This window comes from Agelaius tricolor, unplaced genomic scaffold (assembly GCF_023055355.1).
Source record: "Agelaius tricolor isolate 1412-34295 unplaced genomic scaffold, bAgeTri1.0.p SCAF_15, whole genome shotgun sequence".
NCBI lineage: Eukaryota > Metazoa > Chordata > Aves > Passeriformes > Icteridae > Agelaius > Agelaius tricolor.
In genome coordinates, this window is record NW_027269275.1 from 2,727,351 (window position 1) to 2,742,920 (window position 15,570).

The 15,570-nt window shown below is 41.3% G+C and overlaps 1 protein-coding gene across 2 annotated transcripts in view; it reads left to right on the plus strand.

The window, feature by feature from the left end:
* Positions 1 to 15,570, plus strand: part of GARRE1 (granule associated Rac and RHOG effector 1) — a 60,707-nt gene that overhangs the window by 1,064 nt on the left and 44,073 nt on the right. The window contains exon 1 of one of the 2 annotated variants that reach the window (XM_071440223.1): positions 4,332 to 4,441. The exons of the other annotated variant lie outside the window; for it this stretch is intronic. The gene's annotated coding sequence lies outside the window, so the exon portion shown is untranslated. Of the gene's footprint in view, positions 1 to 4,331; positions 4,442 to 15,570 lie in introns of those variants that run through there. 2 annotated transcript variants of the gene reach the window in all.

Here is a 15,570-nt window from a genome sequence, read left to right on the forward strand (position 1 = left end):
CTTATTTGTTTGTTTTATGTGAGGTTATAAACCCTGTCAGAGGTATAAATTGGCCGTTATTATTATCATTACTGATTTTATAGAGGCACAGATGTCTGGGTGTTGTGACGAGGGCCATACCTCAGTGGTGCGTAGCTGCAGTAAACTTGGTGTTACCGAGTGGCTCCTTCGGAGGCACATGCAGCTGGCACGGGCTGAGGCTTGGCTCCCAAAATGGCACTGCATCTGGAACTGCCGGCTGGCCTTGGACAATCTCTCATCTACAGCTGCTGGATTTTCAGGCTATTGTTGCTGGATGTTTCTGTTTCCTCAGCTCAGTGCTGTCGGCAAATAGGCAGTGGTGCCCTTGAGGAGCTGTATTTGTTTTCTGTGGGCACCGGCGGCTGGAGCTCCCCTTCCCTCACCTCTCTGAGGTATGTGCTATGTGTTGTGTGGCTCCTGGCACATGAAGGTTTTGGTGTGCAGCTCATGGGATCAGCAGTGTTGGCCCATTTTGGTATGTGCACAGGTGCTGTTTGTGCATCGTGAGTACCAACATGATTTTGCACTTGGCTCGAGTCTTCTACTGGGCAATGTTTTTACAGAAGATAAAGCTGGACCCTTCTGTAAAGAATGCCAAGTTTTCCAGGTTCAAGACTTGCAGAAGGTTTTTCTTTCTTCCTGTATTTTCTGTTCTTTCCTTCCCAGCAGACCTTTCTAAGTATTTAATGTCTGGTTGTGATGAAGGTGTGTTTTGTGTTCCTGGTGCTTGGAGGAGCCAGGCTGGAGCAGCTCAGTGCCGCTGCTTTCTCTCCGTGCCTCTCGTGGTGCTGCTCCCTCGGTCGGTGTAAGGCAGGCTGCTCTCCTTCTGTATCAGGGGTTACTCAGGGTGCTTAGGAAACTGGAAGCAATGCATACAGGGAATATTTTCCTAGGTGAAAGTCTGTTCTGAGACTCTGAATTTTGGCTAGCAGGTAAATGATCCCTCATAAAATGTGATAAGGCAAATATGTGCTACCGACGTGTCAAAGTGAGGTCTGGGTTTCTTCTGCTTCTTGGGCGTCACCTTGGGTTTGGTCACTGGCATCTTATTTTTCTGAGGGTGTGCTGCCTCCAGCTTGAGATCTTTATTCCCCACTTCTTCCCACTATTTATTATTTTTCAACACTCCTTCTGCCTCAGCATACAAATGGCGTCCAGTTTTTCTTTGCAACAAAACAATTGTATTTTTCTGTCCTAAGTAAGCTTTTCTTTAAATCTGACACTGACAGTCATTTTAAGTGCTTACACTTGCCTTACTCAAAACAGGGTTATGTCAAGAGAAATTGTGCTGCTGCTTTTGTTTATGTGGTAGTACTGTAATAGGAAAAGACTTGTTCTTGGTACAATGAATGCTGGTACACCAGAAATCCTGCTAATGATAGTGATTAATGGGTGCTGCTCAAAATAGCTATCACTGCTGATATGACTAATTGTGCTGTATGAAAAGAGCTCCTTTATTCCCAGTAATCTCAAGGTGTTTCTAGAGTTCTAGAGAAGTGTCTGATCAGTGCAGATAGGTAACTGCACAGGGAGATACAGAACTTGCTGGAGTGTGGCAGCTCTCGGGAGCTTGCTGCTGTGCTGCAGGACCAGTCAGGGCTGAGCATGAGTATTTTCTTGTGGTGATTGTAGGTAGATAGAATATTATTACTGGAATTGGGTGTTAGCCAGTGCAACAACCTACGTGTTGCAAACAATGCCAGGGTATTGTCAGGAGCTACAGAAGGGGTTTATGTTGAACATGAAAGATGACATTTCCAGCAGCATGGGTAACCTCATCACAGGGTGCTCTGCTGGGGCTGGCTCTGAGGGCAACTGGCGCTGCTGCACTTGACAAAACTCTGTGTTGTAACTGCTCTGCTCCTCCTAGAGCTTGGTGATGTGTCTGGATGCCCTGCCCAGGCCTTTAGTGACAAGCTGCAGGCAATCCCATGCTTCTGGGCCACGGTGCATTCCAGGTTCTGTTTGGATTTTGTATGTGCTGGACACTTAGTGGGGACTGTGGATCTAAACCATAGGAGGTCCTGTGTCTTGATACCTGTAAAATCTGAAATTCTGGCTTGTAGGATGAAAAAATGTATTGAAAATTAGGTAGAATATGTTAAAGATGGGTTTCACACTCATTGAGAAGAAGCTTGAAGTTGTGTTTGTTGCACCTCTGGCTTTGTGTTTCTTCTCATCTGCTGTTCATGTACCTCAAGACAATTTTACATTAGGGGCTGTTTAGACATTTGTCCTTTCAGCCATCAAAGAAACCCTTAAGGTGTGTGTGGGGGAATAGGACACATTCCATTCACAAATTCTGCTTTGCAGGTGAATTGCCAATTTGGTCTGATAGGATTCCAGTCTTGTAGTGTTCTGTGGATAAACTGGTTTAGTCCAGTCCTTGAATTTTGTCCAAATGATGATTAAAACAAGGAGAGAAAAAAAGAATTTTAAAATAGAACTTCAGAATCATAATTTTGGTGGTAATGAGGTGTGTTTCACTTTGAAGAGCTCTAATGTGACTAGACAAATTGTTTTGAGAACTGTGGTCTTGGAGTGTCAATCTGGTCTTACCCTGCTGTAATTAATGAATTATTGTGTTGGTTATTTAAGATAAATTTTGGGGAATTGATCTGTGTGATTCTGTTAAGGTCACAAGCTTTGCATGAGGCAAACCAGCTTCCAGGTATTCAGGCTGGAGTGCTTTGGAGTAAAAGAAAAAGGAGTGAGTGTGTGTGAGAAAAAGCAAAATAGAAGGTTTAGAAATGCTGGTCAAGCCTTGAAGAATGACAGAAAAGGGCTGAAAAGGGAAATGCCGAGGAGCCCAGCTACAGCTGGGGGAGTCCTGGGATGTCTCTGAGGGTAGGGGTGGGTCTGAGGTGGGAGTAGCTGGGGCTCTGTGAGCCTTTCAGGCATCTTTGAGAGGCTGTGCAGCACGCCAGGCATTTTCCCAGCTGTGATACTGCATTCCATCGATGGCAAATTGGCTTCAGTCTGGTGATAACACACGGCAGCTTTTCCAACTCCAGTTGGAAGTGTGGTATTCTAGGACTTGGCTTTGAAAACCATTTGCACTGAGGAAATAAATATTCTTCCTTCTAAGGAAAGCCCTCGTAGGAGAGCACAATAGCATTGGCAGATAGAATTTTTGCTGTATTAGCTAAAAAGCAAACCAAAAACTTGAAAAAAAAATTTGCTGTAGAGTAACTGCCCATGTTTTACTGTTAGGGTCACATTGACAAAATAATGCCTTAGGAAACATCTTTACAATGCATCCCTAAGCTGTGACCAATTCCTGCTTATGTTTTTAGTAACATTTTCTCCCTGATATATCTGATGAGTATTTTCTGGTTTAGGCTAGCTAGATTTTCATTGTTCCTTCTTTGTGATCTTTTGTTGCTGACTTTCCTAACAGTTTTCTGCTTTTTCAGGTGGTTGGGGGTGTGGGGTCAACGGGACTCTATGGTTTATCAAGCATTATTACAGTGGGGTACTTGTCAGGCATTAACATTTTCTGGTAAGCATTTCTGTACAACAGCATTGCAAAAGATAGATTCTTTGGGAAATTTCAACAGGAGAATTCTTCCACCACCCTGTCGGTCACTCCTCATGTTGAGCTATTCTATTTTTGTTCTTTCCTGACACTACCTCTGTGCTGGTTAGAATGCTGTAAGGGAACATGTCAACTGGCTGTTTAATAGCAGTGTTTTAGGTGTGACTCTTGTTTAGTTGTGCACTCAAAGTTGACATTTAAATGGTACTGTCCAATTATAGAAAATTCCTCGGGCTCTGTGTCGTGTACTCTGCAACTTGGGAGCAGAAGAAATCTCCTTAACCTAAACAGCTTCTGAATGTAAGAGAAAGTTTGTTTCCCTTGATAGAAATAATAATTTTGTACTTAGTTTCTTTAATGCTTTATTTTAACACGTTTTGGGAACTCTAAAGCAGAGTTGTAAAGGAGAGGGTAGGAGAAGAGCAGGAACAAGGGACTTCCTTTTTTCCATTTCTCCACAGGCATCTCTAGTGTGATTCATTCATGTGAGAGTTGTCTACCAATGAAATTTATCTCTAATCCTGTCAGTAACTGAGTGGTTTTAGTTTCCCAAGCAGATTACCTGACTGTCATAACTGGTATGTTTGTGAGTTTCTTGATGGTGTTGGGAATTCCTCTGGATTTACTGGGGTAAAATTAGATCCTCTGAAGCATGTCCACATGATTTGTCTCATACCAGGATATTCAGGGCAATGATACTAGGCATTTTTAATGAAATTGAACTTCCTGCTCTTCTGTACATATTACAGAAGTTGGCTGTGTACCTGAGAACACTTTGAGTCCAAACACAAGGACTTCCCTGGAGAAAGATAAAGCTCCTGAATGTCTGCAGCTCACATTCCAGGAAAATCTGGAGATCTTTCCTAAGAGTCTAAGTACAAGGTAACATTTTTTGAAGTCCCTTAAAAATATTTGTAGCTGGTAATCTCATCCTGAAGAAGCCAGCTATTCTTTTTATATGATCATGTAACAAAACTGCTGAAAAGCAGAGAGGGCTGTGGGGCCTAGGAAGGACACACACAGAAACACTCCTCTTCTTGGAAGACTCTTCTCATGGCTGCATCCTCCCAGCTGCAGTGACAGCCTGGGGAATCACAGGGGAAGGATCACAGTGGGTAAATGTCATTCTGTGCCACACTCCAAAAGATTTGAGGAACGTAACCTCTTTCTGGTGAGTATTTCAAAATGTTTCTCAGAATGCTATTTGCAAATCTTGCACCAGATGGTTTTGTATCATGTGGAAGGAGGAAGGATACAAGGAGGAAGAGGGTACCTAAAAATGTTATTCTTCCAGTTCTGTGTGTTCTTCTTCAGGGCAACTTCAGTGTAGGATGAGTTTGTAATCTGCAAATACTCAGAAGAAACCGTGTTTGTCAAATGGTAGGTAAAAATGAATGCAGGTGTTCATTGTTTGTTCGAGGCCCCTGTGTTTGTAAAAGATGGACAGATCCTGAGCAGAGAAGGTACTGGTGGGAGAGGAGAGTAGCAATGCTGCTTGTGTGGAGTGCTCTGCAGCTCTTGGTGCAAGCAGGAGTTAAGGCCAGGTGGTGTGGAATAGCATTAACTCAAACTGTGTGAGGACACTGTTCCAGAGTCCTGCCTCATCAGTGCATGTTTCTGAGCTGCAGAATAAACTTTATTTAGCCTCTTACCAAACACATAGTTAGATATTTATTTGTGGTTTTTCGGCTGAGCAATACAACTTGCAAATATTTAAATATTAAGGCAATAAGATCGACCCTTTCTGCTATATGAGATAAGCATTTGCAAGCAAGTGATGCAATCAAAAACTTTAATATGATGATGAAAAATAGATCTTCTCCTAAATATGCATGTATTCTTTAGGAAAAACAAAAACCTTTAACTTACTAAATAAACAGAATGAAGAAACTTGGTAATGATCAGAATTTTGTTTTACTGAGTTCAGTTGTGAGTGGTGCAGATGACAGAGCAGAGGTGTGAGTGGCTACTTGGACATTCCTTATGTACAGAGAGCAAACTGGACATCCTTCAGTAACTCATAGTGCAGTACAAACAAATTGCCCTTCCACCAGTGTGAATAGGTGCACATCTTCTGATAGAAACAAGGTCAAGGCTTTGGTAGTGTTACACTTGTTCTGGCTGTTTTTAAAGAGAAGTTGGTCAAGTTTATGTATAGAAGAGCAGGGTAGGTCAACCAAAAATTAAATTTCCTAAAGTAATGCAAGTGTATGTGAACGTGTAGTTCCGTTTTTGTTTTTTCTGGCTTATTTTTGTTTCATGCTGATGAAAATTGTATGAAGTCCTGGAAAGAAATGTCAGTTATTAGAACCAAACCCTGAAAAACAGAGCATGTTATAGCAACATTCTGCTTTTGGGAGCATGCTTGGTTCTGTATTAAAATGTTGGAGAAGTCCTTACTCAAAGGAGTCTTTCTGTCTGTCTTGTATTGCCTTCAGAAGGAGAATGAAAACATTTTTTTTGAGCAATCCTATTAGATCTTATAATAAACTTCTTTGTGTAAACATTGCAATAATTTCCAGGGCAACAGATTGTGATGTTGAATTCAGGACTTTGACCTCATTCCAGGCCCAAAGGGGAGCAAAGCTTGTAAAGTTTTAGGCAGGTATTACAAAATAACTTTGGTAATTAGCAAATTTTATATAAAACTTGGCTGTGAATTTAACACAGCCTTGTTCATACCTCCTTCTTAGCAAAGATATTCTACAGATCCAGATTATCAATGCTAATTTAAATGTTGTCTTTCACATGGATGGCTATTTCAGTTTTAAGACCAAATGCTGGGTTGTGGGCCAGTGTAAGGTCTGGTTTGGCAGTCTCTGGTCAAGTGCACTTAGAGCTTTTTCCATGTGGAAAAGTGGTACATCTGCCCTGTGCTATTTTGAAGTCAATCTGTTGCTTGCTTTAGTGGTTAGAAAAGTTCCTTGACTGGTTATGTGAATCCATTGCTCTGCAGATGTTTCTGGATAGGAAATCTGTTGAAAACCACTAATGATACATTTTTTGGTTTTGTATAGGAATGTTACATTTTTGTGGTGATGAATTGGTATGATAGATTAAATCTGTCGTTGACACACAAGATTTAGGGAAATGTTTTTTGGGTAAAGTGCATTTTCTTCCTTTGAAGATGCAGCAGGAAAAGAGCTTGTTTGGGTTGTTTTTTTTTCTAATCTTAGTTTCTGGAATGGTTGGGTGGTAGGAGGTTTGACTGGGGTTGTCTGATACAGACAGACAAATGAAAAACAGACCATGGTTTGCTCTGTACTTGTGCTTCTGCTGAACACGGGTTAGAAGATGAGAGCTCCTGTGTGTGTGCCCTCCTTTTCCATATTTCAGTGATCATCAGGTGCCTGGCAGATGCCAGGAGCTGTCCCTCAGGAGGTGCCAGGTGGGTGCTGTGTGTTGGGGTGTTTCTGGAGGCTGTTCTTGCCCAGGTGTGTTAGGTGAACAAAATGCTGTGGGAATTTCTCAGAGGAGCTCCTCTGCCTTTAAAGGTGCAGGATATAAGTTTAATTTGCTCTTAAACAGCTGCACAGTTTGTTGTTTGTGCAGTGCATTGATGGGGGGGTTGTGACAATTTGCAATGATTTTTACACTAAGCTTCTGAGGACATGTCTGTAGGTTGGCATGTTGCTGTTCTTCAAATTCCTCTATCCTTACCCTCTTATTCATGATTCCCTTGCACTCAGGGGGATTATTGATGGAAATGTCTGTCTAGACTGCCTTCTCCTGGGTTTCAGCATCTTTTGCTGTGTTTCACTTGAGAGGCCTTCATGGCCCCTGACTTTATGCAGTGTGAGAGATGAAGACTGCTGCTGGTTTTATATGACTTGGCTTTATATGACTTTATATGACATTTGGCTTAATGTTGTAGTTTGTTCTTTTTCCTGGGACATTCACATTTTTATGGGGCTTTTTTTCAGCTTCACATTGCAGCCAGTGGGTGCTTTTCTCTGTCTGATGTCATATGTTGTTACTGGTATTTTAAGTCACGTTCTGAAACAGGAGAAAATGACATATTTCAGTCAGCTGCTTTCTGCTAAAAGGTTGTATCTATATTTTGTTCTGAAATTGTTGTAGGACAGATGAAGCAGTTTCTTTCCAAAAATTCTTGTGCTTTCAGGGAGGCAATATATTGTGTCTTCTTTGCATATGCTGTTTGATATATTCTGGTCTGGAGCATGAGTTTTCTCTGCTGTGTTGATTGTATTTCGCTGCACATGAAATGAAAGAACAAGAAAAACATGTCTAATATAGTTTACTAAATTTTCTACACTACATAATAATGCTCCTTTTCCTATTGACTTAAAGCTTTGTAAGTGATCCAGTCTTCATAATCATGAGTGTTCCCAGGAAGGTGTCCTGTGTTTTGATTCAGATGTTCAGTGTGTTGAAGAATAAATTATAAAATGAATTCAGGGCATCTTGCATATTGCATCTATGCTAAATATTTTTCTCTAAAACGAATTCTAATGTGAGCAAAGTTAAACTGGTATAATTTGGAACAGTAGACTTTAGGCAAAATTGGAAGTAGCTGTGTGTGAATATTGATTATTGTGCTCAGTAGCATGTGAAAAACCTCATCGTGCCTCAAAGCACTGTAGCCTTAGTGGACTTAAAATCCTTTATTTAGCTGTTGCTAAGGATTTGTGTTGAGGATTTTTAATATTTCTTCTTTTACATCACACCATTGACCCAAGTGCTGTAGCTCAGTGGCTTTCCCTGGCCTTACACTGTCACAGGCAGGTGGTGCTTTGGCCAAAGCTTGGTGGGTTTCTGTCTGCACAGCCCAAACCTTGGGGTCTCAGAGGATCCACTTCATATATTCTGAAAAAAGGCAGGGAATGGTAATTGCAGCTGCAGAATAACCCTCAGAGAAGGGAAACACTTGACAAATTGACTTACATGTATCAGTGTGTGTCCTCAGGTGTAAGGTGCCTTGTCTTAACTGCTGGGTGTTCCAGCACAGCAGGTCAGGTACTGTGCACCTCTTTGGTAAGAACCAGCATTTACAGGACTAATACTTCAAAAGTCATGCTTTGTAGATGATGTGAAGGGAAGAACTGGTTTTTGTTTTTCTGGTAAATGACTTTTTTCCTAAAGCTGCTGCTCCATGTTCTTCCCTATGGAAGATGCTGCCTCATGCTGGGCTGGTGGTGAGCTGAAGGTTGTGTGCCAGGTACTTGTGGCTTACTTGCACTTACACTGCAGTGCCTCTCCTCTTTTTTTTTGTTGTTTGTTTTCTTTTCTTTGTACAAAATGTTGGGTTTTGTTAAATATGAGAAGAGTGTAGTAAGAAACACAGCAAAGCAACTGCTCATGGTCATGAACTCAATAAGTAATTGAGAGAGACTATTCAATGTAATCTTTTAGAACTACAAATATTAGGTAAAAAACTCTTTATGAATAACAAGATTAAATCTGTCACTATGACAAGAGAGAATGTTCTTTGCTGAGGGGGGGTAGATTTAGATTAAATATTAGGAGGAAATGATCCCCTGTGGGGGTGCTGAGCCCTGGCACAGAGAAGCTGTGGCTGCCCCACCCCTGGAAATGTCCAAGGCCAGGTTGGATGGGCCCTTGGAATAACCAAGGATAACTGGGATAGTGGAAGGTGTCCTACCCATGGCAGGGCTGGGATGAGATGGGCTTTAAGGTTCTTCCAACCCAAAACATTCTGTGAATTCAGGATAAGTCAAGTCAGGTATTTACAACATTGGTGTATGGTAAAAACCTCCATGCCACAAGATTTTTTCATTGATGCTTTTTCTTGAGTAGTTATCTTCTAGGTGCTTACTAGTAGAGGTTGCTTAATTTAACATTGAAATAGTTTTTATTAGTAGTAAATAAGTGTCAGTTTGGACTAATAAAAATCCATTGTTGTGACCAAAGTGTGGACAAAGAAATGACCCCTAAACAGAGTGTGTGTTTCAAATTCAGAGACAAATGCCAGCATAATCACCTGAAGAATATGAAAAGCAGTCCATGGAATAATTTTCTGTTTCAGACAGAGAATAAAACATTAGCTCTAAGAGGAGCTAAGGTTCCATTTTACAAGTGACTCTGCTGTTTAAAGTGATTTTCTGATAGGCATGCAGCAACTCAGAAAGCAGCAGGATGCCTCACTAATAGCATTTGAGAGCCCTAAAATATAGTTTCATCTGAATTTTGAATATTGTTATATTGATATGCTGTGAAAAAACCCATCAGTTTCATTGCCAGGCACAGAATCATCTCCATTTTTTATGCTGCTGAATCCAGTCACTGTCCTTTCCCCCGTGCTTATTTTTGTTCTTGCTTTTAGTTTTACTTTTTTTTTCCTGCTTTAAACTTTAATTGCCATATAAAACTCTCCTGATTGTATGTGTTACATAGCGAGGATTGGAATGTTAGCTGAAAGATGGGGAGAGGAATCTGCCATGCTGAAAATGCAAAAGATTTCCTGTTATTGTTACTCAGTTTGGTGTGGGTTAGTGTCCCTGGGGCAGCTAAAGCACTGCCCAAACTCTCCTTGCTTCATGGAAATGCACAAGTGGTAGCAGAGGATAAAACCCCTTGGTGTATCCAATAATACTCTGATTGTGGTTAGTCCCAGTTCTGTCCTTAGAACACATTGTTCCTAATAAAATAAATGCACAAAGTGGTATGGCCTGCTCCAGCTGCAGAGTGTTACTGGATGCTTTGAAGGAAGGTAATTATTTGATTTATTTCTAGACTTGAAATTTGGAGAAAATGTCTCATTGAAATCCGACTCCTTCAGTGGGCAGAGCACGTATTGTGCAGTGTGCACGTAGCAGGCATTGTTAGGTACATGCAGGAAATCCATATTTTGTATTGCTGTGGGTAAAACCAAATCTATAAATACCTCAGTGTATGGTAAGGATCCTTGTCTGATGCTGTGGGGTTTAAGGTGGCTGGAGTTAATCTGAAAGTAGGGAAAAGAAATTGATGATGGATCAGTGTTGTTGAATTGGAAGTAAAAAAAGCAGGATATGTTTTTAGTGTTCAGAATTTGCAGGAAACTCCAAACTTCACCTTATAAATAGAAATGCAGAAAATAAATGTGGCATCCCTGTGTTTGTGCATTATAGTGTTCCCTGAGAGGTTTCTACAGATAGATATTGTGGATTATGTAGGATATAGATACTGTAATTGCCTAACAGAATAGTTCTAAAAGCAGAGCAAAATCCTTGCAGAGCTGTAGAAGGAAGGAGTATTGGTGCAGTAGGAACACAGCTCCCTGTTTTTTGCCATCTTAGCATGGTGGGGAACAAGAGTGGATGGAAATCCTCCTGCAGAAGCATTTGCTGCTTTCTTTGGTTGTGCTGCAGCCATTGGCACTTTCTGCTGCCATCAGTAATTCAGGGGCACAGGACACACAGGTTCAGGTTTTTATCAGAGCCTGCCTAATGGGGGAAAATGTGGAAGAAGGGGCATTATCATTAAATAGAGACCATAATAAAGAACTGCAGTGGAAGTTGAAGCCTTAGATGTCAAGGTCCAGCAGCAGGGCTCTTCCCAACCACTCCATTGTTCCCTGGGCTCTGTTACTTTGCTGCTTCTCTTAAAGCAGATGCAAGAAGGATTTTTTTCCTAAATAATAATTTCACCTACCTTCTCCAGAGCCATTGTGGAAGTAGTTGTTTCCATAATATTGATTATGAAGAGCATGGGCATTGAGTTCTGTCCAAACTGAGCGTGGCTGAGCTGTAAGTGCTGTGTGATGGTTCCACTGGGGCTGGAGGGATTTGGAAGCCGTGAGTGTGTGGGATCTGTGTTCAGGTAGAAGATTCCTGCTGTGTTCCTGAGGGCTGGATCCTGCAGTGTGCTCCCAGCAGGGAGCTGTGTGAGCTCAGCCAGGTGTGCCAGGAGTTTGTGGCTGGTAGCAGAGTCACAAGGCACAGTGGCCAATTCACTGTTTACTAGATCACACTGGTGTCCTTGTAGATCATACTTACTAATTTAAATGGGGTTGTTAAATTAATTTTTAAGCATTAGTTTACTGACTGTGTTGTTAAGTATCAAATAAAGCCATTAGGCACTGGGTGCTCAGTGTCCCTTTAACCCTGCTCCAGCAGGGACAGCAGTGATAGCAGCACTGCCCCCAGCACCTGCTGATGCTCCAGTGCTCCAAGTCAAAGGCTGATTTTTCAGAAAATAGTTCTCAGGTTTTCTTTCAGAAATTAAAAAAAAAAAGGCTAAATTTTCAGTGAGCTTCAAAGCTTTTCATGAGCTCATTAGTAATTTGAATGTTTCCTCTGAAGGATTGTGTGTTGGAAGGGTTGTTTTGACTCAGTTGGATGTGCATTGCATGCTTTATTGGAAATGAAGGCACAGATCAGCATGCAGCTCCAGCCTGCAGCAGTGACTGTGCTCCAGGAGCCCTTGCCCTATGAAGTAATGATTTTTAAATGGTGTCATGTATGGATTCACTCTGGTACAACTTGGGTTTCATCCTTTATGACTAATGAAGAATATTCTTAGCATAACTAAAACCACCTATGCTGTGTTCCCACAAGTTTGTGAAAGATGGGAGTGGAAACAGTGCTGAAAAATTAAAGACTTTACTGCTGTCCTCGATGAAGACTTAGAATTGCTTCAGTACCTTTCATAGTAAAGGCAGAGACTGTGGGAAAATTAACTTATGTTTACATTGACAAGCAATATTATATTAGTTCTTTAAATGATGCGTTTTATAACTCTGGTGTTCATAAAATGCTTAATTAATTCAGTGTTTTGAAGTAGCTGGGTTGTTGGACAGTGCTGTTGTGATACTCTTTTTCCATTTGACTAACAGTATCCTTTTGAAAACATATTTTCACATATTTTCCTAGTGGCATGATAAATTTTTGTGGCTGTCATTCATTGACATGAGAATCTCAGTGAGGTTTTTTAAGATGCTTTGAGTCCTTTTTTTGAGGTGTGGTAGAGAAGTTTTCAAATGTTGACCCTTAAGACTCAGTGAAATTACCATTCAAAATATGGGTTTATAACATCATGTTTTTGCTGAGGGATGAGGCAGTCCTGACTTCTATTTCTTTATGTTGACAGTGTAATTTTATCCAATTTTTTTAAAGAAAGAAAGTATTGTTATCCCCCAGGAGTCACCTAGGAATGAATCTCATGGGCTGCTGCTGTCATTGATAACTTTTGTTTCATGATACCCAGTAGTGGATAAATATGTTAATGAGGTGACTCTTGCCTCTGTTGCTTTTCAGTCCATTCCAAAATCCAGCTCTGCTACCTTAAGAAGTTCTCACACTTGATTTTCTCTAGTCTGGTATGTGTTCACTTATCTACTTCTATTCTTAATTGCTGGAGGCAGTCCTCCCACTTACACTGTTGGCTTTGTGTGGAGCTGGTAAGAAATTCAAATGATGCCCTGCTGAGAATAGGATGGAAGCTGAAGGAGTGGGAGAGAGAAGTAGAACAAACTGATGGTATTTACTAGAACTGCCTGTGCAAAATGGTGTGAAACAACCCATATTGATTGTCAAGCACATTGATAAGGTATATATGTAAAAAAATTACATATTGTGTCATAACACCTAATGTCATGGTTCAAGGATCATTCCTCTTTCTTAATTTTGCTTCTATGGTCAAGTTGTCCTGTAACTGTTCATGACTGAAATACAATTTGGAAAGTAATTTTGTGAAGTACTAGTGGCAATTTCTTTGCTGTTAGCATCCTAGGCTGGCTAATTCTCTAATTAATCAAATCACATCAGTACAGTTGGCCTTGTTCTGGAAAACTTGCTTCTGTATCGGTGTGTTGTAAGTGTTTTGGGGTGTGGGTCCATGGGGATTCCCCTCAGTGTCAGTGAGGGTGGTCCCTGAGGGGCAGGGAGCAGGCTGGGTGGCACAGCCCTGGCTCAGCAGTGCCCAGCTCCCCTCCCTCCTGGGAGCTCCCTGGGGCTGAAATCCTCATTTTGGGGTAGGCAGAGGCGTGCTCAGCGTGGCTGCTGCAAACCCAGCCCTGCTTGTACCTCTTGGCACTCCTGGCCATGCCAGGCTGCAAGCTCCAGCCTTGGGATGTGTCCTGGAAACTTCTGGTTTTTCAGCACTTCAGAGACAGAGGAACCTTTTTTCTTTCCTCTGGGAGCTGTTGTGTGTCAAAGTGCTTTTGTGGGAGAATTTGTTCATGGAAAAACATTTGCCCTAGCAACTGTGCAGATGGGTATAATTGGTAAAAATAGGAAAGAAGGTTATGGGTTGTGGGCATTAATTAAAAGTGGAGGGCTTGACCACTGCCATTGTGGCCTAGATGGGTGTCTGGTCCAGTAGGGCACTTTTAATTGGCTTTGTTTAACAGAAGTTACAGAATCAATGGCAAACAAACATATTTTGTCATTGCAAAAACCTAAACCAGTTTAAGCAAAGTTCTCATAAATAGATGGTGTCAGATGAGATTTTGTAACAAACCCCTGTAATTTGTAAGACTTTAACCTAATGTCCACAGATAGTCTCTCAAGTATGAATAATTGCTGGCAGTTAATGCTCTGCATTGCAAACTGCCCTGAAGTGCAGATCTGTTGTATTTTAAGGTCTTTAGATAAACCTTCCAACAAATTAAGCTGTTTCTTTGCAGTGGAGTACTGACAGTTGTGTTTAATATCTTTACCAGAGAAAGCTTTAAACCTATATTGTATAAATACATTGTTTCTAATGCTCTTAAAAGCAATGTTAAATTGTCCTCAACAAGAAACATATGGCCATAAATTCTGACATACTCCATGCTCTGTCCTGACTGTCGGAAGCAGAGTGTGCAATGTGGAGGATATTTAATTTAAAAAATTGGGATAAGGGTCGTGAATTGTATGCTAGAAATAGAAAATAAGATTAGAGGTTATGTTTCAGGCATGGAGCTGTCTCTGGGGGGGGAACAGAGCAAGGTTACTTCAAGGTTTGGAGCCTGGCTGGGGGATGGGAGAAGGGAGGAAATCCAGCAGTGGCTAAAAATGGTGCCTGGGGGAGTTTGTAGTAATGCACACAATAGGAGTTGCCAGGCTGAGGAATTGCCCTGATGCTGAGCCTTGTGCATTGTAGCCTTCTCCTTGCTGGTGCCAGATTAGTCATGGGCAGTGCTTGGTACCAGAGGGGGGGTCCTGGCAGCAGCACAGCCAGTCCTGGTGCTGAAAAGGTCACTTTCTCTAAACCTGATCCTGGGGAAATGTGTTTGGAAGGTGCCTGGCCAAATCCATGGTAGATGCATCAGCTGCTATTGAGACATTGCTTAAATGTATTTGGCATCTTTGCAATGTCTCGTGGCTGGCAGAACTTCCCTGTGTCACTGTCAGGGCAGCAGAAAAGCCCTTTGTCAATAAAAGCTGCTGGGAAGGAGTGTCAGCATGGCTTGAGTCACCTAAATATCATTTAACTGAAGCTTAGTCTTCCACGTTGCTAATAAATTTTAAGTATAATTGACACATCAGAAGATGCCACTTAAAATTTTAGATGTTTCTGTCCTGTCTTAGTTTGTGAACAACTCCAGCTCTTTTAAGGAGTGTGGAGAGGTCTCCTAGCATGTATTTGGTTAGGTGTGGGCTTGGGATCTCCCACTTGGGTGTGTGCCACTGTTGGGACCTGGTGCTTCAGGGGGAGCACATCTGAGGTTTCAGGAAGGTCTAACAAATAATCAAAGTTTAAGTCTCCATGTTTGCCTCTGGATGTTGTATTTCTACTGCAAAGATCAATCCCATTGTGTTAATTTGTTTTATGGATTAAAACATTACATTTGTTTCTCTTTCAAAATGCATTATACCAGCATAAATATCCCATTGTATCCTCTGCTGCACAAAAGAGTTCTTGCACAACCCAGTGCAGAAATATTTGGCACATAACCTGGTGACAAATCATGCCCATGATTGAGGGCTTAGTTGTTTATATAAAACTCTCAGTACTCTTAATTTCAGGACGTGGTAAAGTGGTGTGACTGTGTTTTATATGTTGTAGATTAGGATTGATAATTATTTGACTACTGATGATTTTATTGGGAAATATTTGAGAGTTCT